Here is a 27,005-nt window from a genome sequence, read left to right as displayed (position 1 = left end):
TTGTTTGAGTCTAGTTTTAAATTGGCCTAGGGAGGAGAGCAAAGTAATATCAGATGGAAGTGAGTTCCAGGCTCTGCCTGCAGAGTTTGCAAAGAGAGAATCACCAGCTGCATTGTTAATTTTGATTGTCTGAATTAGTAGTCTGTTCAAGGATCGAAACAGTAGTAGATTGCTATAGGGGGTGATAAGATTTTTAAGTGCAGGAGTATTATCCGGATTATAAAGGATTTTATTGGCCATAATCAGTAGGTCATATTGGATTAGACTGGGTAGTTCAAGCCACCCAAGCTGGTTAAGATTGATGCAGTGGTGTGTGCTAAAAGACAGGCCAATGGCAAACCTGGCATTGTGATTATAACAGGTTGAGAGTTTATTAAGTACAGTCTTGTTTAGATTAGAGAGTAGGGGGGGTTGCATATAGAAGTGTTGAAAGTAGGTGAGAGTGAGCTATGGCAGTTTTAGCTAGAGGGGTGAGGAAGGCTTTTATTCTGTAAAGTGACACTAGTTTTTTATTCATGGTTTTGATTGATTGGTTTACATGTAGGTTGAATTTTAGGTTATTATCAATAATGACACCTAATAGTTTTGTAGAGGGGTCAGGGGAGATTATTGTGCCATCATTTGCATTTATGGTAAAAGTAAAAGCAGCAGACCTTTGTGTTGTTGAGAATAACAGCATTTTAGTTTTTTTTGGATTTAGTATCAATCGATGTTCAGAGAGACAGTTTTCTATTCTATTAAAGGTGGACTGGGTAGCAGACCATAAATCTATAGGAGATGTAGCTGAGCAAATCAGGGTGGAGTTGTCAGCATATTGGATACAGCTGACATTTGGGATGATAGTATACAAGTCTTTAATAAAGATGGAAAACAGTAGGGGCCCTAGTATGGAGCCTTGTGGTACTCCAAAGGTGTTAGGTAGTAGGTTAAAGAGCTTGTTCTGCCAAAGAACAGCCTGCTGTCTCCCATTGAGGTAGGATTTAAACAACTGAAGGGCTTTAGAGTCTAGACAGAAAGATTGCAGGGTGTGAATCAGAAGTTGGTGGTCAACCATGTCAAATGCCATGGAAAGATCCAAGAAGAGGGCTGAGGATATGTGATTATTGTTACTGTTATTGTTTATGGCATTGGTAAAAGCCAGTAGGGCTGATGTAGTGCTGTGGTGTGGTTGGAAGCCATGTTGGGTATCTGCCATGAGGTGATTCTGGATTAGGTGGTGCAGGTATATCAGGTATTACCTGTGCACATATATGTATGAGTAGGTGTAGCTGGAAGCCTCAAAACAACAGACATGAGATGCAAAATGGCAGGTAAATAAGTTGTACATGTTGTACATGTGTCTAATCATAGTTTCAGTGTATCCAATAGACATAAATGTCTATAGCTACTGGTTGTTGCATTGTCCTGACACAGAGATGGGTACTAGAATAAGCATGATTATCAGGTTGAAATTGGAGTGGTGTACAACTGTGTTATGACCTCGTGCACATGCCTAATACAAACAGCTATATGAGCACCTACATAGCTGTATGCATTCAGCAATACCCGACTCGTAAAACCTGCCTCCACCAAGGTAGAGTGATCCCCTTTGGTGGGCAGCAGCAATACACAAACCACAGGATAGGTCACTATATTGCAACAACACTTCCAACTCCAACTCCACAAAACCCAAAACTACAACAAGATACCAAATGTTATATTGTGGAAAAAAGAAACCATATAATACAAAAATATAATTTAGTCTAGCGCCTTGGTGTGACCACCTTCATAGAATAAAAAAGTTATAAAAAGACACTCCTTATATAATACTTTTCTAATTATATCTCATTAATTAATTAAACAATAAACTATTAAAACAAACATTTCCAATTCACTTCATTATTCCTACCTTTAGGTGTCAATGTATTATACTTTAAAATATAAATACTTTCTTTATACAATAATTTCTGTTTCAATAATTCATCTCTACCATCCATGCATTCAATTTGTTCTAAAATTGTACATTGTAATTAATCAGCATTGCTTTCATGAAATACTTTAAAGTGCATAGCAATCATTTTATCCTCCCTACAATTTTTTATGTCTCTTAAATGTTCCATAAACCTTATTTGGAACTCTTGTTTTGTTTCACCTATATAATATAGGTGACAATGACATTTTAGTGCCCATACAACTCCCTTGCTCTTACAAAAAATGTACTTCTAGGTTTAAATCTTATACCATTAATCTTATGGAAGGTAGTTACAATGTGGGTGCATATATTGCACTTACCACATTTCAACATTCTCTTTATAGATGGAGCTCAAACTAATCTTGGGACTGGCATGGTAAACATACCATGGACAACCATATCTCTAAAAGATTTTTTTACCTGGTATAAGAAAAGGCTTACGTGGAAAAATACTAGCTAAGAATTTATCCTGTAATAAATACTTCCAATAGTGTTCTATTACTTCTTTAATTCCCCCACTTTTGATGTTATAACCTGTTACAAAATATACAGAATCTACAATTTCTTCTCTCCTTTATTAGTCTTGGTCAAACAGGTTTGTCTTATACTCCCCCTATTAGACCTTGACCCTTCTTCTTTCCTAACCCTATTTTAGGCTTCCTATATGTCACCAATATTATACACTCTTGCTATGAACATCTTAATTGTCTCATCCATTTCGTGTCAACACAGTTTTGTCACTACACAGCCTTGAGATACGTAACATCTCACCATAAGGCACAGCCTTTAAAACATGAGGTGGATGGCAACTTGTGGCCCAAAGATATTGGCTTCCATCTCCAAACTTCCTATGAATATTTGTAACAGTATTCCCATCACTATTTCCTTCTAGTGTGAGATGTAAATATACTACTTTGTTACCCTTTTGTAAATCATCAAAGGCTAAACCAAATGGATTTCTATGTAATTCCTTTACAAAATTCTCTACTTCTTCCCAACCATTCTCACACACAAAAAGCAAATCATCTATGTAACAAAAATAAAATGTAACATATTTCTGCATAAAATCTAACTCAAACAAAAAAGAAATTTCAAAAAAGTCCAAAAAAAGATTTGCGTACATTGGGGCAAAAGCTGCCCACATCGCTGTGCCTTGTTTTTGTCTATATAAAACATTATCAAAATAAAAATAATTGTTTTTCAAAAAAAATCTACCAAGTCAGAAACAAAATAAGAAAAAAGGCTATCTCCCATAAAATATTTAATGGCCTTAATACCATCTTCATGTTTGATACTGGTATATAGGCTTTTAACATCTAATACCAGCCAATATTTATTTTTATTCCACATTATAGAAGAAATTTTAGCCAAAAAGTCAAAACTGTCCTGTACATAGGCTGACTATTTTTGTGCATAAGGCATCAAAATTTTGTGTAGCACTAAACTGATATTATGTAAAAAAATATTTACATGCAGAAATTATAGGCCTACTAGGGGGGGTTCTTTAGCCTTTTATGAATTTTCAGCAAACAGAAAAAACAGCTCTCTAGCTATTCCTGTTGAACAATCTTTCCTTTACATCCTTTTCTGTAAAGTAACCAAGCCTAACACTTCTATCCAGCATTTTTTCATATTTGAGTATTGCAACTTCATATTCCCTTCTTTCACATTTTACATAAACATCAGTATTTTCTAGATGTTCAGACTACTACTATTTTGGCCCAAAATCATCAGGCATCTGCTAGAAAGCTGAAGATGAAGAGGACTTTCACCTGTCAACACGACAATAACGCAAACCATACATCCAAATCAACAAATGAATGGCTTCACCAGAAGATAATCAAAGTTTTGGAATGGCCCAGCCAGAGCCCAGATCTAAATCCAATAGAACATCTGTGGGGTGACCTAAAGATGGCTGTGCACAACAGATGCTCTCACAATCTGACACAGTTGGAGGGCTTTAGCAAGGAAGAGGGGAAAATATTGCCAAGTCAAGATGCGCCATGCTGATAGACTCCTTCCCAAGAAGACTGAATGCTGTAATTAAATCAAAAGGTGCTTCAACAAAGTATTAGTTTAAGGATGTGCATGCTTAGGCAACCAGCCTATTGTACGTATTTCATTTGCTATATTTTACTTCTAACAGATTTGTTTGTTTTTCAATTGGATTGCACAGGTTATAGGTCACATTAAAGGTGGGAAAGGTTTTGAAATAATTTATTGTGGTCTCAATTTATATATCACAACAAGCTGGGATGTTAACAAAAGTGTGTACACTTATTATATCCACTGCAAGCTTAGAAAGTTGCTAGAGTAACTGGATTTGTTTTAACATACATTTAGTACAGGCTTTGATGTCTGAGACTAAAATGTATGTCTTTAATTGGTGACGTCAATCCTCAGATCATCCCATTAATGTGTCAGACAAGCACAGGATTTATGAGGAACAGACCAAAAATATGAGCCAGACATCTAGACATTCTGCAAAAGTTTGTACAGTTGAAAGGTATGTTTTGTAGGAGTTGCCACTGTGCTATACAGCTGAACAGCAATAATGTGTACATGGGTGCAATGTGTGCTAGGTGAAGGCCCATCACCTACTAACACTACTCACGTATCCCAGAAATGTATATTAGTAGTAACATTAAGTGGAAATGGCTGCACTGCATGATGCTGAGGGCCTCTCCAGAGTGTGTATATTGTGATCTGACTGTGTGTCTTGCATGTCACCATTTGGATATTATGAGGTCTGTGTAATGCCTTTGTGCCACCTCACCTGTATGTGTCTGTATGTGTCCATGTGTGCATGTGTCTGTGTGGGTGTGTGCATGCATGTGTGTGTACCAGCACACCTTAAAGTGCAGATATTAATTTACATATGTTGTCTTCCCCTCACAGGTGGACATGGTGGTCATAGTCCCTCCTGCTCAGAACCTGAGGTCAATGACTCTGCGGCCTCTGATGATGATGGTAGTCATAGTGAGACAAAGATGGGGCTGTCAGCGGCTGAATCTGTGCCATTGGTTGGCATCCCACTATCTTCCACAATGTCCCCACACACAGTCACAATGCCTACATATATCCCATCCCCAGCGGCCACAGATAATGGACAGTTGGTGGGTGGTGGCTTGGAACAGGCTTATGTGATGACTATGGCAAGTGTGAGTGCAGACGCTAGCCATAGCCACAGTGCAGGTGAGGTCCTACATTCCCCTGTCACAAGTGCCATAGCAGGTGTCACCAGACGCATGTTTTGGTCCATCATGGAGGTACAGGCATGTACTGAACACAATAACAGACAAATATTTAGGGTCTTGAGTGCAACTCTTCCTGGCATCTGTGACGACCTACATGACCTTGTGGCGGCCACACATCACAATACTGAGGTCATGAATAGATGGTGGGGTGAGACCTTGGAAATTCTCAACTGTGGAATATCTGTGCTGGAGCATGTGGTGGGGGATGAACATCAACCACACAGACATAGATCAGCACCAAGATAAGCTGAGAGTATATGGGGCCATCCAACTTCACACTCCCATAGCGGCAGTACCATCTGCACTAGCAAAGAGGAGGGAGCTGTCCACACCACATCAGAGCAGGTCATGGGCATGCGGTCCTGGCTGGTTCTGTCAGGGATACGGATTCAGCAGACAGCAGTCACCATTGAGGAACAGTACTGCATCTGGCCTGGGGCCTGCTGGTGCTAGTGATACCCCTGGCAGGACCAGTTCCCATGTCCATGGATGAAGACGGTGAACTGTACACCCTGCCATGTACGGTCCACATCTGGCCAACATACCCCTGTGTAGGCAGCTACATGGCATGACTGTGTGCATACAAACACACACACATCTTTATCACACACAGGTCACCTCCAGACAGACAGCACCTCTGCAGAGCCCATTTCTAGAACACCCCTCCAAGCACACACATGATGTCAACCATATGGCCCAGCCTAGGCCTCTGGCAAACCCACACCACACCCTGTGCATATGATGATACCTGTGCCACATCGCTGTCATCCATATTATCAATGCAGGGACATGCTAATATGGGTCTGATGCACAGAGTTAATATAGTACAGTGTAGCTATGTAATGCTCTGTAAGGTGCTGTCTTCTTGCATTTGTTATGGGTACACATCAAAGTGTATGTACCTTATTAGCCATGATGCATTATTGTTGTTAGTACCACTGATTGAATGTAGTCTGACATGCTGTATTCTGTTTGTGTTCCAGGTGTCTGTATGTCTGCAGGCTGTCGCCATGTAGACATTACCAGCATGGAGTATGGCAGAGTGTAAAACACAGAAATCGTTTCATAGCTGTATATGTACATGTTTACTAGGTGTGTATGCATGCAACAGTGTGTGAGGGACACTGTTGGCAGACAGTGTGACCTTACATACATACCCCTTGTCACAGACAACTAGCCTTCATGCATGTCACCTCAGTGTTCTGTAGTACCACAGGCTCATACATACAGAGAATGTTACTGGAGTACTGGCACTAGGTTCCTTAGAAGCCTAGCCATGACCTTAACCCCGACAACTAGCCTTCATACATGTCACCTCAGTGTTCTGTAGTACTACAGGCTCATACATTCAGAGGATGTTACCAGAGTACTGGCACTAAGTCCCTTACAAGCCTAGCCATGACCTTAACCCCAACAGATTCACCTATCTTGTGGACACACAGTAGTCACAGGGCCTTCTCATCTCTATATATTGCACACACAGGCAACACGCAATGTGTGTGTGTGACATTATCAATTGTGGAGTGTGGGACACAAGTTGTAGTAACGCGACAGTTGGCTGCACATAGCATGCTCACGGCAAGTGCAACACACAGGATGTCCTCTTGTATGCTTGTATGACACTGTCATTGTGTGACATTACCTTCACTTACAGTATTTCTCATGACATTAAGGTGCTTCTGATGTGCAATCACGTCTCTATACAATCAGTATAGACCTGTATGACATTGCTTGTCCCACAGTTCTTTTAAATGCTTCAGTTGTGAGCACAAGTTACACCCTGTCAAACATGGACTGCAAATTGCAGGGTGGTTCAGACATACCTCTCAACTCTACAGTTTACACAGACTGTCCTAATGCATGCCACATATCAGTAGTGCATTTTCTCATACACCTGTGTCTGTCTGGCACATTGTTGCCTAACCATTGCAGGCTGCACTCATAACATAACGGCAGACATTATGAGTTGCACACTTCATACCAGTCAGACCATCTATCTTAATGCAAACCCTGTTATGCTATCACTGTTATATGTTTGTAGTAGCAATACTTCACAGGTCTCCCTATTATGTGTCCATTGTCACCCCATTATATATGGCTTTGTGTACAGTCCTTGCTCCGACAGCTTAGGAGGTATGGGTACAGATGGTGGCCATACCTCAGACCTCTACATATATGTGCAGATTGTCCTGATTTCTGACACATGATTTCTTCACATTGGTCATGTACATGTGGTTTTCTGGCCAACATCTGGTAAAACCATGACAGACTGACATTGTAAGTTAATGGCAGCTATTGCAATGTAATAACACATATCCTTTGGAAGGTACACTCAATTGCATGACTTGTTCTGCTATCCATTTCCCATGTGTGCCACAGCAATATGTGATGGGTATGCCCAATGTTTGCTGTTTGTCCCAGCTTCACATATGGTATTCACCTGAAGTCTGTCGGTAGACTGCTGCAAGGTGATGTGATACAGTGATAGGGTAACAGTCTGTCTATCAGCATTGTTTCAGACAGGTACAAGGTCTGCTACTGCCATGTCTGTCACTACAATGACTGTGACAGTTTGGCAATGTGTCTTGTAAATGCCCATTGTTAGGGATCACAGGCAACATATTGGTTGCAAACATCAGGGTTTTACATATACATATGTGCAGATGGCTAGTATGGGCTGTGCATGTTGCAGGTACAGCAAATGCCATTAACTGGGTCTGCAAAGTAATGCCATGGTGAGGGAGTCAAAAGGCCTTAAAATGGTATACCAATAGTCACAGGAAATATGCTTCTCAGACACACACACATACACACACACACACACACACACACACACACACACACACACACACACACACACACACACACACACACACACATTTTCCAGAGCTGAGGCTAGACGCCCTGCCTATCTTATTAACTGTACTCTAGTATTACACAGTTATTGCACAGAGCACAGGGCTTATAGGGCTGAGAATGAATACAGGTACTTCTATGGTGGATGGCATCAGCAGCCCTTGTAAAGGGGGCAGTGGGATATGGCCTCAGGCAAACACATGCACACACACACAATACTGTTCTCAAACACACACACACACACACACACACACACACACACACACACACACACACACACACACACACACACACACACACACAGTATCACAGTTGTCAGTATTGATTTCTGAATCCCTATCTATCTAGTTGTTGGTACTGCAGTGTTATGCAGCTTTCACACATGCCATTGAGCTGATAGGGTTGAAGAGTGTCCCGAGGTACTTCTAAGGTGTATAACATCACCAGTTCTTGTAAAGTATGGGATGGGAAAGTGTACTGGGAGAGAAACACCTCAAAATACTGTATCCTACAAATATACACACTTACAAACACACACACTTACATTTGCCAGAACTGAGATTAGATCTCCTACCTATCTAGTTATCTGTACTATACTGTTACTTGGTTATTGCATGTGCCATAGAGCTTATAGGGCTGAGGGTTGTCCAACAGTACTTTTAAGGTGAATGACATCAACAGCCCTTGAAAAGTAGGGAATGGGGACATGTGGATGGGAAGGTCTACAAAACACTTTACCCTATGAACTTATACACATACTTACACACATTTGCCAGTACTGAGAGTAGAACTCCTGCCTATCTAGTTATTTGTACTATAGTGTTATGCAGTTATCGCATGTGATACAGAGCTTATAGTGCTAAGGCCAGTCCAAAGGTATTTCTAAGGTGAATGACATCAGCAGATCTTGTAAAGTAGGGCAATGGAAAGTGTACTGGGTGGGAAAGGACTAAAACTCTTATTCATACACACACACACACACACACACACACACACACACACACACACACACACACACAGGCAGGTGATGTGATATTACAACCCCCATCTCAGTACTATCACACAATGGATCTCATCTTCATGCTGGAATGTGCAACCAGTTACAAATTGTATGCAACTGTCTGCAGCAGGACATCACTCTATGTCATTCAGGCTATCCCTGTGTATGACTCACTCTGTATGTGTGTCTCCCTGTGTGTCTCTCTCTCTATCCCTGTCTGTCTCTCTCTTCATCATGTCTATGTGTGTGTATGCTTGACATATTGTAATATGTTACCCATAAATATGTGTCTGCATCACACTAACAGATGCAGATATACCACATATGGGCCACCTACAGCTGGCTGTGGGGAATCCTGTCTGATGGGCATGTGTGCAGACAGTAAAGATGTATATAGCTGTGCGTATACAACGTCATCTGCTCAATACAGATATATAATCTGATGTGGTTTCCAACATGGGCTTTACTTCTCTATGCTTGTAGGAGCATGCCCAGTATGACCTTCTATAGTAAGTGTGGGACTCCATTACAGAGATTGTTGTACTCCAGTCTGGGGTTTTATGTGGTACAGCCATACCTCTCGACCTGTTAGTGCAAGATATCTGGAGATAGCCTGCCAAAATGGGGAGACAATGGCTCAAACATTGGGAGATAGTATAACTATTTCTCTTATTAATGTATGAGTTGCTAGAACTACAGGGTTTGCTTTAGCAGACATTTCCTGACATAGGTGACATTTGAAACTGTTATGTAATGTGTCATTACCTACTGACAGGACTCCTCACATCATCACAGTGATTTACCAGAGAAATACAAAATGGATGATGCACAGACCAATATCATGAGCCAAAACGCTAGACATTCTTGCACAATCTGGCCAGTTGATAAGTGTGGCTACAGCCGATTGACTGATGAAGCTGTATAAACAGCCCAGCACCTTGTTGACATACTGGCTGGGGATCTCCTGCTTGTGTGGTATTCTTCTTACCTGGAATGATATATCCTGGTGTGGGCATACCTCTCAACTGTACAGGTTTGTTCAGATTGTCCAGATGTTTGTCCATTATTTATCCATGCGTCACACACCTGTGGTTTCCTGGTAGGTTGGTGGCATATACTTAAAGAGTGAGAATTAGGACAATAATGACGGAACATTTGTGTTTCAGACTTCATAACTTTCAGCCAATACATGCTAGTGCAAAACCTGTTAGTCTACCAACTTTCTAAGTTTGTAAGGGCAATATTTAAAACACAAGCATATCATTGGGCCTTTGTCTCACTTTTATTTATGACCTTGTGCAGATGTCTTGCTGTAGGAGGTTGAGAGGTATGGGTGTGGGTGCATTGTGCATTCTACTGGCAGAGATGTCCATTGTATGTGTGGTATGTTCCACATAGCACTGTGATTTCTAGGTGTACAAGTGGCAGAGCAGTACAAAGTAATGAGGTGAACCACTGACAGACATCTGTGTATAGGCTGATAGGATGATATGAAGTTAGCAGGCTAATGGCCCTGAAGCCCTAATAACCCTCACAGATGAGAGTGTAGCCCAGGTTAAGACATATCAGCACCAAAAGCCCCTGTCCAGCAGGGACACAGGTGGAATCACTGGACTGTATGTTCTGTTTCACATCCACTTATACAGGGAACACTTCACTAGTTTTCATACCAAGCTCTTTTAAATCTGCATTTGGTATCTTTAAAACTTGGAAATGTAATATTGAAGTGCAATATTGTTTTTTTTTTTGTTTTTGTTTTTTTGTTTTTTTTGGTATTGTTGTATTGTGGTATTTTTACCATTTGATCTGTATGAAGTACTGGCCTGCTACCCCAGTTGGTAAGTATTTTAACCCATGGTTACTGTGTTGTTTATACAAATAAACAGTATTGGTAGAAATCATACTCTTTTTTTCCCCTGTTGAGTTTATTCTTATTTTTGTGTAATTGTCTACACACTGTGGCATTTTTGCATGATGGCTTTCCTTGTCAGAACTGTTACATTTTTGAGATAATGTACAGCTTCTAATAGAGATAGAACTGTTTATTGAAATGTTTGTCTTTGATTCTTTCTTAACTTTTATGTATGCCTGACCTTGTTTAGCTAACCATGCCATCATATGTGTGTTAAATGTTATCCTCCCAAAGGTACATGCTGTATGCTTTTTACAACTGAAATTGTCTTGTGTTCTGTTTTGTGTAGCATTTTCCTAAGTTTTATTCGTGAAATATTGTAATTCCCTCTGTTTTGATGTTCAGAATGATGCAAATGAAATGCAGATGTCTGTGTTGAATGCTGCGTGCCTTGTCTTGCAGGTGCTTTTTTATATATAGCCCTTGAAACATGTTCCAGAAATTGAACATTCAGCTTGCCTCAAGCTGTACCAGAATATATGTATGCTAGCAAAGAGAAATACATGTATTTAACTAACTATATTATTTCTACATATATTATAGCAACAGATGTGTATATGCATCTAACTAGCAAATAGATGTGCACATGCATTTACACATTTTAAACATATCTATCACTGTATACATTCCCTCTGTTTTATTTTAAATCCAAAACTGTCTATATTAGTATGTACTTATTAGTCAAGTTATATTGCTATTAACTAGAAACACATTGGGAAACAAACCCTTTAGTTTTATTTTGATACGGCAAGTTAACACAATTTTATATTGTCAACACAATGATAACAAGCATCACCAGCTGTATTTTGCAGTTGCTGAATATGACGTTATACAGTGAAGTCCTATATTGCAAAGGCATTGCAGTCTTGTTTTTTTTTTGAAAAAAAAAAAAAAAACATGTCACAAATGTCAAGCTTTGACTTGTTGCTCTATTTACATAGATAAACCATTTACTATATACTGTACAAAATACACTTGATTGTACAGATTGTTTTTGCATTTGTATATACATGGCTGTAATGTGCACTCAGCCAGTTTACAAACTTAGCACTAAACTGAAGCCTGCTAATTACATTACTTGAAACATTAAAATATATTTTTGTATTAACACTTTGTACTTTTATTTTAGTCCCTTTTGCAGTACTGTTTACACAGTTAGTGTAAAATTGAAAGTATGCCCTTCCCCCTGTAGTATACATCATTTTAATGTGATCCCATGATAATCCATTTCATGGCCTTGCAGATCAGGCTAGTTAAGCTGATGGGTCTTTCATTTCCTGGATCAGTGAACTGTGTGAAGGGATGACAGTGGCTGTCTGCCACTCAGCTGTGACAAAGACAATACTCACAGTTTGGGTTTGCAGGGTGCATAATGATGCTGCCAGTTCATGCCTGGGTTCCTGTAGGTTGCAGCCTGGAATGTCTTCAGGTCCCATGGAAGTTGTCTTCTTGACTTTGGGAGGGCAGTGATGCCCTGTTCCCTAGTGATGAGGGTTTGGTGTTCAGGTACTGGGGATGTTCTGCTTCCATGACGGGGGGCAGAGGTAAGACATTTCCACTGAATCTGCCAACCAGTGGATTGGCTATATATACGGCATTTGTGTATGTGGTGTCCTTGACCACCAGTTCAGCACAGATCTGGGAGCTTCCTTTGGGAATGCTTACATATATCTGAGGAAGGCCTTACTATTGTCTTTCTTAGACATGGGCAATTTGGACTTGGTGTTGCCTTTAGTGGATTTCACTGATGCTCGTCTTTGTTTTTTCAGGCTAAGGGGTGATTACTTCCAATTGTGCACCTGCTCCTTCTTGGACCTGTTCAGCAAAGTTATCCTTGCATTATATAGTTTCTTTATTGCAGATGTTTGTGGACAGGTTTACTTTCCCTTACAGATGGTGATGTTGTCCTGTCAGGTTTTCCTGATTTCATGCATCTTTATATATATGCTGGCATAGTCATTTTGTGTACATTTGTAAGTTGGTGCCTATTTCTCTGGTGGGATAGGGAGCAGTTCAGCTGTTTACACAATCCTACTGGTGATTGTGATCAGCTTGTGGAACATCTCCCTTTTACCATGGATAGAGGGGGTTAGGGGTGATGGTGATATGACATGTAACCTCTTTTCTGTCAGATATTACCGCAGGATGATACCATAGGAGCGATGCAGTGGTTAATCATGTTGTTTACTGCCAAGTCTAAAATAGGTATCACATCCTCTAGGGGTATCAAGTGGCTGTCCTAAAGATGTAGCATTGCTAAGATGGGGGAATCTCTGTGCATTTCTGTTCTGACATGGTTGGATTTCCAATCCATGGTTGGATAATATAAATCAGGCAGGATCAGGGTGATGGGTGGAATCCTGATAAATTTGTAGAGGACCAGATATGTGGGGTCAGTGTTCTGAGTCAGATACGTTGGCCTGTAGATACCTATAATTTGCATAGGGGTCTTGTCAATGGTTGACTGCACTTGGAGTGTCTCATATGTGTCAGACTGCTTAACCAACCTAGAGGTGTGTGTCTGTCTAACATATATTTATACTCCACCTCCTTTGGCTTTGCTGCCCACGTTTTGGGGTCTGGCTGTGTGATAGGATGAGTGATCAGGTAAGGATGTGTTTTTTTCCATGGCTGTGGGCCAGGTTTCTGTAAGTGCAGACATGTCACCATCTTACAGGGCTATGACTGCCTGCAATGAGTGAATTTCCATGTTTAGACTCATAGCCATACCTCTCAACTGTACAGATTTTCACAGAATGTCCAGATTCATGCTTCATATATCTGATCAATTTCTCAAAATATTGTGGTTTTCAAGCAGGTTTATTGCAAATCACTCAGGGATGAAGTCAGGACATAATGACAAGAGACATTTGAGTTTCAGACTTCATACCCTTCAGAAAATCCATGTAATCGATTATAAGTGGAATATTTAAAAAGTATCCCTGTATTTGGGCCTTTTTCCCCCCATTGTTTATGGCTTTGCCCAGATTTCTTGATCTAAGAGGTTGAGAGGTATGCTCCTAGCATTTGGCAGCATGGTCTTTTGTTTGTGTTTTGTGGACTGTGTTATGTTGACAGTATGGATCCCATGACATTCTGTACAAAGGCACTATGGGTGAGGCATGGGCCTTTGCCAGAGGCCTATAGGCCAGGTGAGACAGATGCAGGCCATCTGTAGCAGGCAGCGTGTTCTGTCGATTATATGTTCCAAGGCTGCCAGGCAGTGGATCCCCCTGGGATGACACCAGTAAGTGAGCCAAGTGTTTGTATAGAGCCATCACTCTGGGTGACAGCAGGATGCTACTTAAGGCTAGGGTCATACCTGCATGGGACACATATTCTGCAAGCTGAATCATGTTTGTCTTCCTATACTCTGGGAGGTACATCTGACATCATTCACACCGCCATGGACAAAACCAGAGTGATACCTGTACCTGTTGTGGGGTGACTTGAGTGTATGTGTGATATGGCAGATTATCGCACTTGACAAACAAGTAACTGTGACTTTCTCCTTATCCTGCCTGGTGTGTGGCACAACTGTGTGTCTCACAGTGGAGTCTTCCATGACTAATATGGTGGGTGTATGGTAAGGCTATAGTGTTTGCTAGACCCTGATGTGTGGACTGTGCGTGGTCTGTGGTATGTAGGTTTGTGGAGTTCTCATGTGTGTTTGCCTCTGAGGTGTCCTTTGCTTGGGGTTTTGAGTTGTTGCAGACCTTCACTTATGTGGGTGTGTGTTGTGTATTTGCAGGTGATGTTTACTGACACCATACAATGCAGGGCACCTATGTTACTGCAAAACTTGTTCTGGTGTGCTCATTCTCCATTTGTCTGGCCAGTGGTTCCCCTTCCCCTTATGTGTGTCTCTTTGTCCTTCTGTAGTCCAGTCACAGGCTTTGGCCACAGTGGCTGTTGTTATGTATTTGTAATTCTGATGTGAGTGGTGTAAATGCCATAACATTGCACACAGGGTTGTGGACATCACACCCCTGAGTGTACCTATTTAACAGGTTGTCCATCATTGCACCACTACATTTATTGTGGCCCTTAGACGGTTTGTGCTGCTACATGGTATTAAGAGGCTACATGTGGGCCTAGATGTCATACCGTCACAGACTGACATCTGGACAGACCCATATATGACAGTCAGAAAAAGGCTCACACATGGGGACCAGGTGTTCATAATGTTCTGCCAAACACAGACAGTTGGGAGGCCATTTTGGTAATTGCTGGCTTTCTCTTATGGGTATGACATCTACTTCCCCACTGTCTGCCATCTCTTTTTTAACATGACCCTTTCTTGTTTTGCAAATAGTTGGCAGGCGAATGCAATGCTAGGACAAGCAGGACCGATATACAAAGCATACTTGTGCTCCTTCTGTGACAACCTCTGTCATTCCAGAGGTATGGCTGTTGGCCAGTGACATGTTGTCAGTGCTGACACATTAAGGTGGCAGCCTTTCATAAACTGGCAGTACACTGACCTTCAGGTACCTGCTGTCCTACTAGGCATCATACCTCTTGACATTTTAGAGCCAGACATCTGGACAAAGCCATAAGTAATTTAGGGACTACGGCCTACATATAGGGTCCATTGTTAACTACTGGCTTTACAAACGTAGTAAGGTGATACAATAACAGGTTTTGCACTAGCATGCATTTTCCTAAAGGGTGTGAAGTCTGAAACCACAATTTGTCATTATTTTCTGACTTCTTTTGTGATTTGCTAGGAAACCAAATTTCCTGTTAAAGAGACAATACATATGATGCAAACCTTTTGACAATCTGGAAAATGCCTGTATAATTGAGGGGTATAGTAGGCACTGTGTAGGTTACTCTGAGCTGTGTACTGTCCATATGTGTGGCCCCCTGTCCCTGAACTGTCCAGCTTTCCTTCAGTAACAGATATTACATCTGGACAGTGTGTACAATTCATACCGTAGCTGTATTTGATGTGCAGAATAGTTGGCACTATTTTTCTTGGAACATGGATCCTGTCCACCACAGTAATGTACCTAGATCACTAATACACAACAGCCAGGAGTAAGTGCAGGCCACACAGTGACAGTATTGACCACACATATTCATAGCTCATTGACCCCTGCATGTTGTGGACATGCAACGGGTTATCAGGTTGATTGGGACAGCCCTGGGAAAGTGCTCTGCTGTAATACCCTATAGACATTATTATTACTGCAGTTCTATGGGAACATGGGTGTGTGGGGGGGGGCACACCTGTCAGCTGTCCACATTTGCACATACTGTGCTGATGTTCCCTTTACATTTTGGTTCCATTTAGCATAGTATTGTGCCTGAATTGGAGACTACAGGCATACCACTAAAGACCACAGGTTAGATTGTAATGGCAGACATTTGGGTTTCAGACCTCTCACCCTTCAGAGCCTTACTGCAACTGCAAGACCTGCTGTAATATCACTGTGTAAGTCTGTATGGGAATATTTCCTCATTGCCTCCATTTGTGGGCCTTTGCCAGACATTTATTTATGGTTTTCTGTGGCTGACTTGCTGGGTGAGGCTGAGGGGTGAGTATGAGACCCCCACATTGACATCCATGCATGTGACCTATGACCCCTCCGATAGTTGCCCCCCCCCCCACATATACTGCAGTGGGATTTGTCACCTAGGGTACTACTGCATAGTGTGTGGAAGCCATATTGTGCAAACATTTCCTGTTATCCCATATAGGTGTCAGTTATCTGCTGCTATCCCAGAAGGCCACCGTATTCCCTTGTATGCATGCAGCAATACCATAGATATGTTACCAGAACATACTACTGCACTCATTTATTGCTAAGAAGACTGACTTACCTTGTACCTGGGGCAGTTGTGAGGATGGTGCTTGAGAGCTGCCTATGTGGGATGCACACAGTACACTGCCTATACATGATAAGCTACAGGTAGTGTGATGTGTATGGCATCCATTTTACTGTGTGTGCAAGTCGGAGAGAGGTGTCAGTCCCTGGGTCCCTACAGTGTCAGTGTGTGTGCTATACTATGCATTGCCTCTTTGCCAAGCCCAGGGCATACTGGGCATGCCTCTATCTGCCTACAGGAGCTGGCTCAGGGGGTTCCTCCTCCAAGTCCTTCTGTGCCTGTGGGGACCTTGGCAATGGTGGGGGGCTGTGTGGCCCTTCCCTGTGCTGTTCCTGCTGCAGCTGTTTCTGCAGGATCATATTGTGTAGCATGGCACATACTAACATGTGTGCACATGTGGCTGAAGAGTACTACAAGGCTCCAGCAGATATATCAATCAGCAGAACCGTCACTTGAGCATCCCAAATACACACTCTATAATGATCCTGGTTTGTGCGTGTGCCTCATTATGGCATTCTTAAGTGGGTGCGTGTGCATTTCTGATGGGTGTCATCATCCATAGCTCCAGTACATAGCCAGCATCCCCCACCAGATGGCCAAATGGGATGGCCCCCCCAGCAAATCTCTGATACAGCTGTGAGGAATGCCAGATGTGGGGTCTATATCATAAGTATGAAAGATCATATGTGCAACAACATATACGTCGACACATAAAATGCAAATGCTGTAAACAAAGAATGGCCACATCCTCAAACTTTTTCCTAGCGAAAAAATTCACACGGCCATTCACAAAAAAAAAGTTAGACACCTGAATCAGGTGGGGGTCTTCACCCCCCACACCACCAAACGTAGGGGCTGTGCCACCCACACACCCCCTATCTAAATATACCAACTCTGAGATTGCACTACAGTGAAGGAAAGAGCAACACTGTGTAGTTGGCCAACTATTTCCTTGCCCTGTGACATATTCATCAAATCGCTTAAATGCATTTCGATAAATATGCACCGCTCAGTACATGTTCACTTTTCAATTGTTTCGTGGTTATGATATAGACCCCCAGATGTGGGAGTCGTGATAGCTTCCAGGGCTGCCAGCACACACACTAATGATAATGCCCTAGGCATTTTACACAACCTGGCAGTTGATGGAGTGAAAGCCCTTGTGGTTTAGGTAGACCCTACCCTGCTCACTGGGTTGTGCCTTGATGTGGATGTGCATGCAGTCTATGACACCCAGTACTTCCAGGTAGTCTGCTACATGGTTGAAGAGCCATATATTGCTGTTCCTTTTCTCATGGGTGCTGGGGAAGTATATGTGCTCACAAGCATGTGGTAGCATGGCATCCAGGAACTGGTGGAGTACCCTGGATGCAGATGCCTGTGAGACCTCCATGATGTCCCCAGTAGGTTTTTGGAAAGTACCTGTATCTAGTATTCTTAAGGCTACACATACCTTGATATCCACTAGGATGGCTTCCCCTCTGTTGGCTCTGGGTCTGAGTTGATGCTGGCACAGCTCGATGAGTTGCTGAAGTATGTCCCTGTCCACCCTTTAGTGCTCCACTATCTCCAGATCATGTAACCCCTGGTGGGTTACCCTGGATCTGAAGAATTCTCCTCCTCCTCAGTCTGGGGCAGTTGTCAGCATTATCCTCCTTACCACCCTCAGCCTGTAGCATATAATGATGCATCAAAGTGACAGCGGGCCCTAACATTTTGTCAGTTAAAATTCCCTCGAGTGTGTACACCAATGGTGTAGAGTTTGTGGGAAAAACCAGACTGACAGGTGTTTGCAAAGTTTATACTGTTGTGCTACAAATGCTGCCTGTTTGATTGACCGACTATGATGCATTCCACCTGCTAGCTATATTATTTGTACTTGATTGCTTTTTTTCTGCTATTTCCTGTTTTTTTCTTTTTTTTCCCTTCCCATTTTCACTCCTTTTAAGCCCCGCAGCACACCACGCAAATCCATAGCACAAATGTAAACAGTTCTGCTATTTCTGTTTTTTTTTTCTTTTTTTGTTTTGTTTAAGACCTGGTGCATGCCTTGCAAACCCATTTAGCTAAAGTAAACAGAAATAGCCCTCCTCGAACGCGAACACGCTCTTCATTTCATGGAGTAAGTCAATACAGCCTCAGACATGCACCCTTGCTCAGTTGTGCTTAGCTAAGCTCAAATGGAAGCCATGGAACTCCAATGTGCTTACACCAAGCATGACACACCCCCTTTTCATGTCAGTGACTTCTCCTGCTTACACCTCTGCCTTATATCTCCTACACGGTTAGGTGCACGCAGACAATGGTCTCCCATTTTGCTATTCAGTAAAATTTGTTCATTTGCATACCCCACTGTCTTAGTCCCCTCTTGCACCCCTACACCAGAGACTTTCTCCTTAGCAACCAGTGTGACCTGTTATTGTTTTGATTCTGCATGCTATACACTATAATGGCAAAATGCAGATTTTACTTAAAATTGTCTTTTCACATTTTTTTGGCACAATCTCATTTGCACGCTGCTGCACTACGCTTAAACTGCCAAAATCAGGCAAAAAAAACCCTTTGATTTTTATAATTTTGCAACTCTTTTCCATGGCAATGGCCAAAGGTTTGGACATTGGCATGCCTAATGGTTATAATACATACTTTACTTTGAGCTAGCATGCCTCCATTTTCATTTTTGCAGAAATGTACACAATCAGTAACTGAATACATTTCTGTAACAGACACTGTTCTGGCACGGATGCCTGCCTGCTTACTGAATCGCTAATTCACCTCATTTGCATGGTTTTCACCAGGAAATGAGGTAATTAGCATTATTCAGTGGTGTCCATGCCAGAATAGTCGTAACAGGCTTGTGCACGCCCCCAGCCTTGTTTACTGAATCGCTCGGCAGCCATATTCCGTGCTGAAGCTGCTGCACTATTCTGGCATGAAGCAATCATGTTATTGAATCCCTGGGATTTTCTAGTTGCAGTCTTTTATTATTTCTAATGACTGAAACATTTCACCCAAAGTTTGAGTTTGCTCATTAAAATTAGAATTAGACTGTACCTCAGTGTTGGAATTTATTCTGAAGTGGTTCACCTGTTCTGCTGAAAATTAAATCTCTCTGTGTTATTGAATGAGAATATTAAGCAAGCAAGTATTTTGTGTAAACCTAGTACTTTCATCCCCCCATTGCAATATCTGATACAACAATTTGAAAAATTTTGTGAGATAGACATTAGAAAAGCATTAATTGAAAGATGTGAAACTGCATTTCATAATTTCAATAGAAGTGAAAAAGAACTGCTATTGGATGTATGTACTGACATGAACATAAGAGTAATAAAACCAGATAAGGGGGCTGAGCTGGTAGTAATAGAAAGGGTGGACTATTTGAATAGCATGAGTCAGCTTTTTGAACAGGTGTCAAGAAGTGAAATTAATGTTGCATATTTAAAAGTTGATCAAATGTTACAAGATATGGTGATGCAAGGGCAGATTTCTGAAAAAGAATACAAATTTATGTCAAACCCTAAACCAGTGCTAGGACAGATTTTTGGGATACTGAAAATTCATTCCGATTTAAATAACCCCCCCATTAAGACCGATTGTTGATGGGGCAAGGTCAAAACCTGTTATATAACACAATTTTTAGATTTGAACTTAAAAGGTGGTATAAATAAAATTGAACAGGCATGTAAAGACTCTTGGAAATTTTAAGTAAGTTGAATCAGGTGGAATTTGACAGTAATTTTATTTTTGTAACTGTTGATATACAGTTTATTTTCAGTGATCCCCCATAAAGAAGGGTTGGAGTATTTTCAAAAACAAATAAATAAGTATTTTCCAATGGAAAGTTGGAGAATAGCTACCATGGCACATTTAAAGGTAGTGGTATTAGAAAATAACTTTTTGCACTTCGAAGGGCAATTCTGTAGACAAACAACAGGTGTGGCCATGGGGGCCACAGGTGCCCCTTTGTTTGTCATCTATGTCATGGCTGAATGGGAAATAAGTACGTGAATAATAATCCCTACAACAGGTGTTGGGTCATGTACTCTTGATTTTTGAATATCTTTATTTTATGGAAAGATACACACAGTAAATTGGAAGAATTGTTACATTTCATAAATACCACAGATGATTTTTTTTGTCTTTTTTACCATGTTATGATAGAGATAAGATTCATTATTTAGATGTAGAGATATCTAAGAATTATGAAAAAGGAAATGTAATGTCTAACATTTACAGAAAACCTACATTCTCTAACACATACCAGCACTTTTCTAGCTAGCACCCTATTTATCAGAAAAGGTTTGTGGTCAAGGGCCAGCTAGTAAGAGTAGCAAGGATGGTGTCAGAGATGGACATGCTTATTAATGAATCTGAAATGATAGTTTCCTTGTTTTCAAAAAGGAGTTATCCTGTTGAATTTTTGGAAGAAGTGAGAAATTAAGTAATTGGGAAAAGAGAGAATGTTTTTTACAAGCCGATTCTCGATAGTGAAAAAATTGTAGAGCAAAATACTAACAAAGATAGCTTAGTAAATAATAGGAGAGCTTTCATTTCTACCTATACCCTGGAAAGTAAGGCTATTAGGGATGTAATTAATAAAAACTTGCAGATTTTTAAGAGTGATTTACATGTAAATGAGAAAATGGGAGAAAGAAAAAAAAAATATTTTTTGTATTTAGAAAAGATAAGCCCCTTAAAAAGTGGATAGAATGGGGTGCATCAATGAGTGGAATTGGTACAAGGAAATGTGGAGCTTGCACCCCTGTCTGTCTTTCGGCTTTTCCCGGTTAGGGGTCACCACAGTGGAAATCCGGTCCACTAATGATTGGCAGTTAGTTTTTATGGTGTCGAGTTGCCAGCCCGATGCCCAACCTTCAACAAGGCAAGCCCATTCAATGCATGTCTTTCAAATGCCCACTCGACCATGGGGAGGACATGCAGACTCCAAACAGAAGGCACTCCCACCCCAAGCTGAGAATTGAACGGGAGAACCTCTTGTTGTGAGGCAACAACGCTACCGCTGCACCAACGCAGAAATACAAGCAATGCCCCTATATTCTTTGCAGGAATCAAATTGTTAGTAAGAATGTTACATACAAAACTAAGGGTCTTTACAATTGCAAGGGTACTAATGCAGTTTATCTTGCCCAGTGTAACCAGTGTTTGCCATTTTACATGGGGAAGACCTCAAGAAGGTTAAGGGACTGAATTTATGAACACTACTTATACGTTAAAAACTGCAAGGCAAACAATGCATTATATAGCCTTTTAATGGCTTCTCTCAATCATTCATTGGGTTTTTTAGTTGTGAATAAAGTTTTAAAGGATGTTCAAAAAGAATTGTTGATGAACACTTGGATATGTGTGAGTTAAAGTGGCAAAGCAGACTTAATGCAACTCACTATCTAGGTTTAAATGAAGCATTATCTATTCATTCTGTGTTAAAATTGAAGCAATTAGATTTTGCCAGAATGAGACTAGCCATTGGTCCTATTTATTAAGTTTGAGTTGGTTTGTGGATTCTACAGTTTGTTTGGTTGGTTTCTGTGATGGCAAGAGGCTCTTTTCCAGGTTTCCAATCTTTGTTTTCTCAGGAGAGAATGAATTCCCCTACTGACGTGAATGCTGTGGGGAACCTAACATTTTTAATTCAAAATCTAACCTCTTGACTGGAGGAGTTTACTGCAAGGATTAATGGCCTTATTCCATCATCAGTAACTACAGTGACATCTACTGGCTTAAGATTATAGGCTGAGGGTTCCGATTTAACTGGTTTTAATATTTCATCTGCTTTAACCCAACTGCCTATTTCTCTACTTTTAATGCCATGCATCCTGTTGGTAGTAACTTGCATGGTTTTGCTGATATAGTTCAGCCACAGCAGGGGATAACTAATATTACCATCCCTTCCTTGTTGTACTGCCTTAATTAACCTATCCATCTTTTGACTAGTTCTGCATTATGGAGTTTCACAAATTCTCTTGCTGACCAAGATCTAAAAAACAATATTGCAAATAACCTGAAGATCTTAAATTCCAAGTTATTTAAATTCAAGAAAGTACAGCTGGAGATCTACCTTTAGGAATGTATCAGCAGACGCCACATTCCTAAAGACCTTCACCAGTGGTGTTTCCCCACTGGTCTTGTTTGCAATTCTCCTTTCCACCGTGAACTGTTACAGCTCTTTGACACCCAGGGCTGTGAATTCTTAAATGTATTAGTTAAACACTTCAATGAACAATCGGGCTGTCTTAAAAATGAGCTTATGGACTTGGAGAGAATTATTAAGGAGGATGTTGATTTCTTACGCTACAGATATGAATATATTCTTATTTTTAACAGCATTGACAATACTATGGCAAAACTGAGGGACATAAAAAATAAAAGGATAGGAGAGATTATAGTAATGGTAAGGCTTATCCTTTAACACCTTCTGCTCCTAAACATGCCAATCAAGGACTTGGAGAATCTGATTTGTCCAACAATACCACCACTGTGCAGGATTATGATAATTCCACCTCAGTGAATTCTGACAACGACATGAATATCCATGAGGATGTACCCACCCTCCTAGACATAGTGGACACCTAAAGAACCAGCAAAGGAGCAATGGCCAATCCAGTAACCAGGATTTTCACATTGGCAGGCAGGGGAACCATCCACAATTGTGAGGCAACCCTACCAACCAATGACGACACAGGAAATCCAACAGATGTCGGAGATGATTGATTCCATTGTTGGTTTGAATTGTGTACCTAAAGATGATTCACTTATACATACAATCTTTGGATAGTTACCAATTCTGCTGGGGACTTCAGAAATTCTAACTTTTCTGATTTTGTAGTTCCTGTGGACTTGGCTTATTTACTCTAAAAGGGCTTGTCATTTGTCCGAAGTGTGCCAGTTTAGCCCACACATTGTTGGACCTTAAGACTTTCACACATAAGTTGAATTTAAACATTTTATTAGGGAATCACATTAGCCTCAACAGTGACTGTAGTATTTCTAGTGTCTTTAACCCATGCTTTAAAGTTGTTGAAAACACAGAAAGTTTAATGTGCTTAAACCTGATGAGGGTGGCGGCTTAATTCTTATGAATGGAAATGATTACTGTAGAAGAATGTTAGTATTTTGTGTACTGAGGCTTATGAAAAAGTCTCAGTCAACCAAGTTATTATTGCTCATCACCGTATTAGATCTCTTCTAAATGATTTATTTATTGACACTATGATTGATTTAGATACATTTCACTATATGAACATTACAGCTCCAGTTACCCCAGTGATTGTTGGGCTCCCCAAGATCCATAAGGATTTGGTTAATCCACCCCTCCGCCAAATTGTTGATGGCAGGAAGTGTATAACCTATGGATGTGCTAAGGTTGTGAATTCCAAATTAAAGAAACATTTAATAGGGGAGTCCCAAATATGCCATGATTCTTGGGATTTTTTGGAAACCCTTAATGGTCTGGAATTTAATAGTGAATATAATTTTCTCACTATAAAAGTGTAGAACAAAAACCTCTGACTCTCCACGTACAAAAAATAATTTATTGAAGAATAAAAGAACAGACGGTGAGCGCTTTCGCGTATGCTATGATACGCTTCTTCAGACAATATAACATAAAAACAGGCTGTATATTTATAGGGAGGCACATCCCAATGCTTGAGATCAATTAACTAATTAAGCTAATAAATCAATCAAAAAACATCATTATCTTTTAAAGGGGGCTTTTAAAGCCACAAAAGAACTAGCAGGTAGAACTAAATCACTGGATGCCCTGTATATAGTGGGTCATACAAAAAATCGAACACTTTAAAAGTTATCTGGTCCACTCTTAAGGATACATACTTTTTCTAAACATATTACTGTGACGCATCACATAGAACTAAATGGCGTTATGTAGAATGCAATATAGTATCATTTCATCATTCAAGTCTCTCTTAGGACGACTTTACATCGTGTGAAAATCACTTATTGATGTATATTATATATATTATTACATAAATTTATAAAAGCATATTTGATGTATATAAAATTCATAAAATTCAATATTCATCATTTAAAAATTGCTATTAAAACAGCACAAGCATAAATTTAATTAAATATATACAACAATATGTATATATATAAGCTAACGTCATGCATAAATTAAAAAATATAATAAATAAATAAACAAATAAATACAATAAATAAATAAATATGATGCATTTATCAGTTCATTAAAAACCACATTTGACATTAGAGATCTGTACACGGTCATCCCTCAGGACTTAAGTATTAGTTGGACCAGGGAATTTTTACATAAGAAAGGTGTCCTGATGATGAATTTGATCTTACTGAATATTAACTGGACATCATATTGTCAAGTAATTTAATTTTGTTTTATGGCGATTTTTACTTGCAAAAGACCAGCATAGCAATGGGGTCTCCATGTGGAGGACGTTTTGCCAATAGTGTCATGGCCTATTGGGAGAATTAATTTTTATTCAGTAGTGAGGTTTTTAAAGAAGAGTATTTTCTGGTATACCCACTATTTGGACGACATTTTTGTCATCCTTAAGTGGGGGGCGCAATACTGTGGCTTCCAAATTTATTGGATTTTTATCTGGCTTAACCTCATTTCTTAAATTCATTTCTGAATTTAGTACTGATACCATTTCTTTTCTGGGTATTTTATTGACAAAGGAAAGGATAAATGGTAGATATGTGGCCAACATTTTCAGAAAGACTGCATATTTAAATACCCTTTTGCATTTTCATAGCTCCCATCCCTATTACCAGAAAAAAAATGTTGTCAAAGGACAATTGGTGAGGGCTGCTGAATGACCTCCCTTAACAATGATTTTTTTCAGGAGTTTAATCTTCAAAAGGCTATGTTCCTTGCTAGGGATTATCCACCTTCCCTATTAATGAACAACGTATAACTGAAGTGACAAGGAAGAGGGACTCAGGGTGGTTTAAATCCATTTTGAACAATAATGTTACTATAATGGATTCAGGGGATAGGGGTGAAGTGGTTGAATTAGACACTCTGCCTACTGCTACCCCCAAAACTAATTTTTCTTTGAATTTCAGTAACCCTTTTTCCCTGGATGCCAAAATGTTGAGAGACATTTCTAACAAAAATTGGGTGATTTTTTACTGATGATCCCCTATTTAGATGGAGAGTACCTGAGACCCCGAAAGTGGTCTTTAAGTGTGGTAGCAACTTAAAGAATATACTTGAAAAGAAAGTCAGGGGTATCCTTAATAACAATAGGAGTATGTTTAAGTGTGGCAGATAAAATTTTTGCAAATACATCAACGTTTCGAGTAAGTTTCAGCTCCATAACTGTACTTTCAACATCTATGAGAAATATAACTGTGACAGTTCGGGAGTAGCTTATCTTGCTAAATGCCAAGTCTGCCCATGTTTTTATATTGGCAAAATGGAGAGACACCTTAAACAAAGGATTTACGAACACCAATACAATATTAGTAGAGGAAATCCTAATAATGCTCTTGTCAAACATATTTTAGAAAACTGTGACAACCGTGCCCTGGCCCAGCAATCAAGGAGCCTCAATCCTCACCACTAACACCAGGTTGGGCGTCTCATATAAGAGGAGAGAATAACAAATATACATAGCAAAGTACAATTTCCCTTAAGTGCATACAGAGATCACAGTCAGTCTGGGGCTGGTTGCTCTCTTGCTCTCCAAGTCTCCAATAAGACTCCCCACTGGCACAGCTATAGGGTCCAGATCTCAGCCTAGCTGACAAGCTAACCTCCAGTACCCTCTCTGTCCCACCAGTGCTTCATGCCCCTGCCCAGGTAGCTGACACACCACACACACTTTGAGAAAAGTATTTATACAACTCCACAGACACTCCTGGGAAAGGCTGACGCAGATTCTTCAGCTGAGCCCCTTTACCCAGACTATATGGTAGTAATTTCTGCCACCACCAGCTAATACTTATCAGCTACCCAAAGGCCCTTAAAAGGGTGTCCAATTATTACTGTGCAATATTATTATCCAATTGGTAATGTGACTATTCAGTCTAAGGCTTATTAGAGTGGCTTATTACAATAAACTTTATAAATATGCAATGTACTCTAGAGCTTACTTATCTCTACACAAACCAGCCACAGGTAAAGGTTTTTAAAAATACTTAATAATAAATAATTAAAAACACAAGACAATACAA

This window comes from Protopterus annectens, chromosome 4.part1 (assembly GCF_019279795.1).
Source record: "Protopterus annectens isolate FY-2018-M chromosome 4.part1, PAN1.0, whole genome shotgun sequence".
NCBI lineage: Eukaryota > Metazoa > Chordata > Ceratodontiformes > Protopteridae > Protopterus > Protopterus annectens.
The sequence above is the reverse complement of the archived record's forward strand: the minus strand, read 5'-3'. Positions refer to the sequence as shown.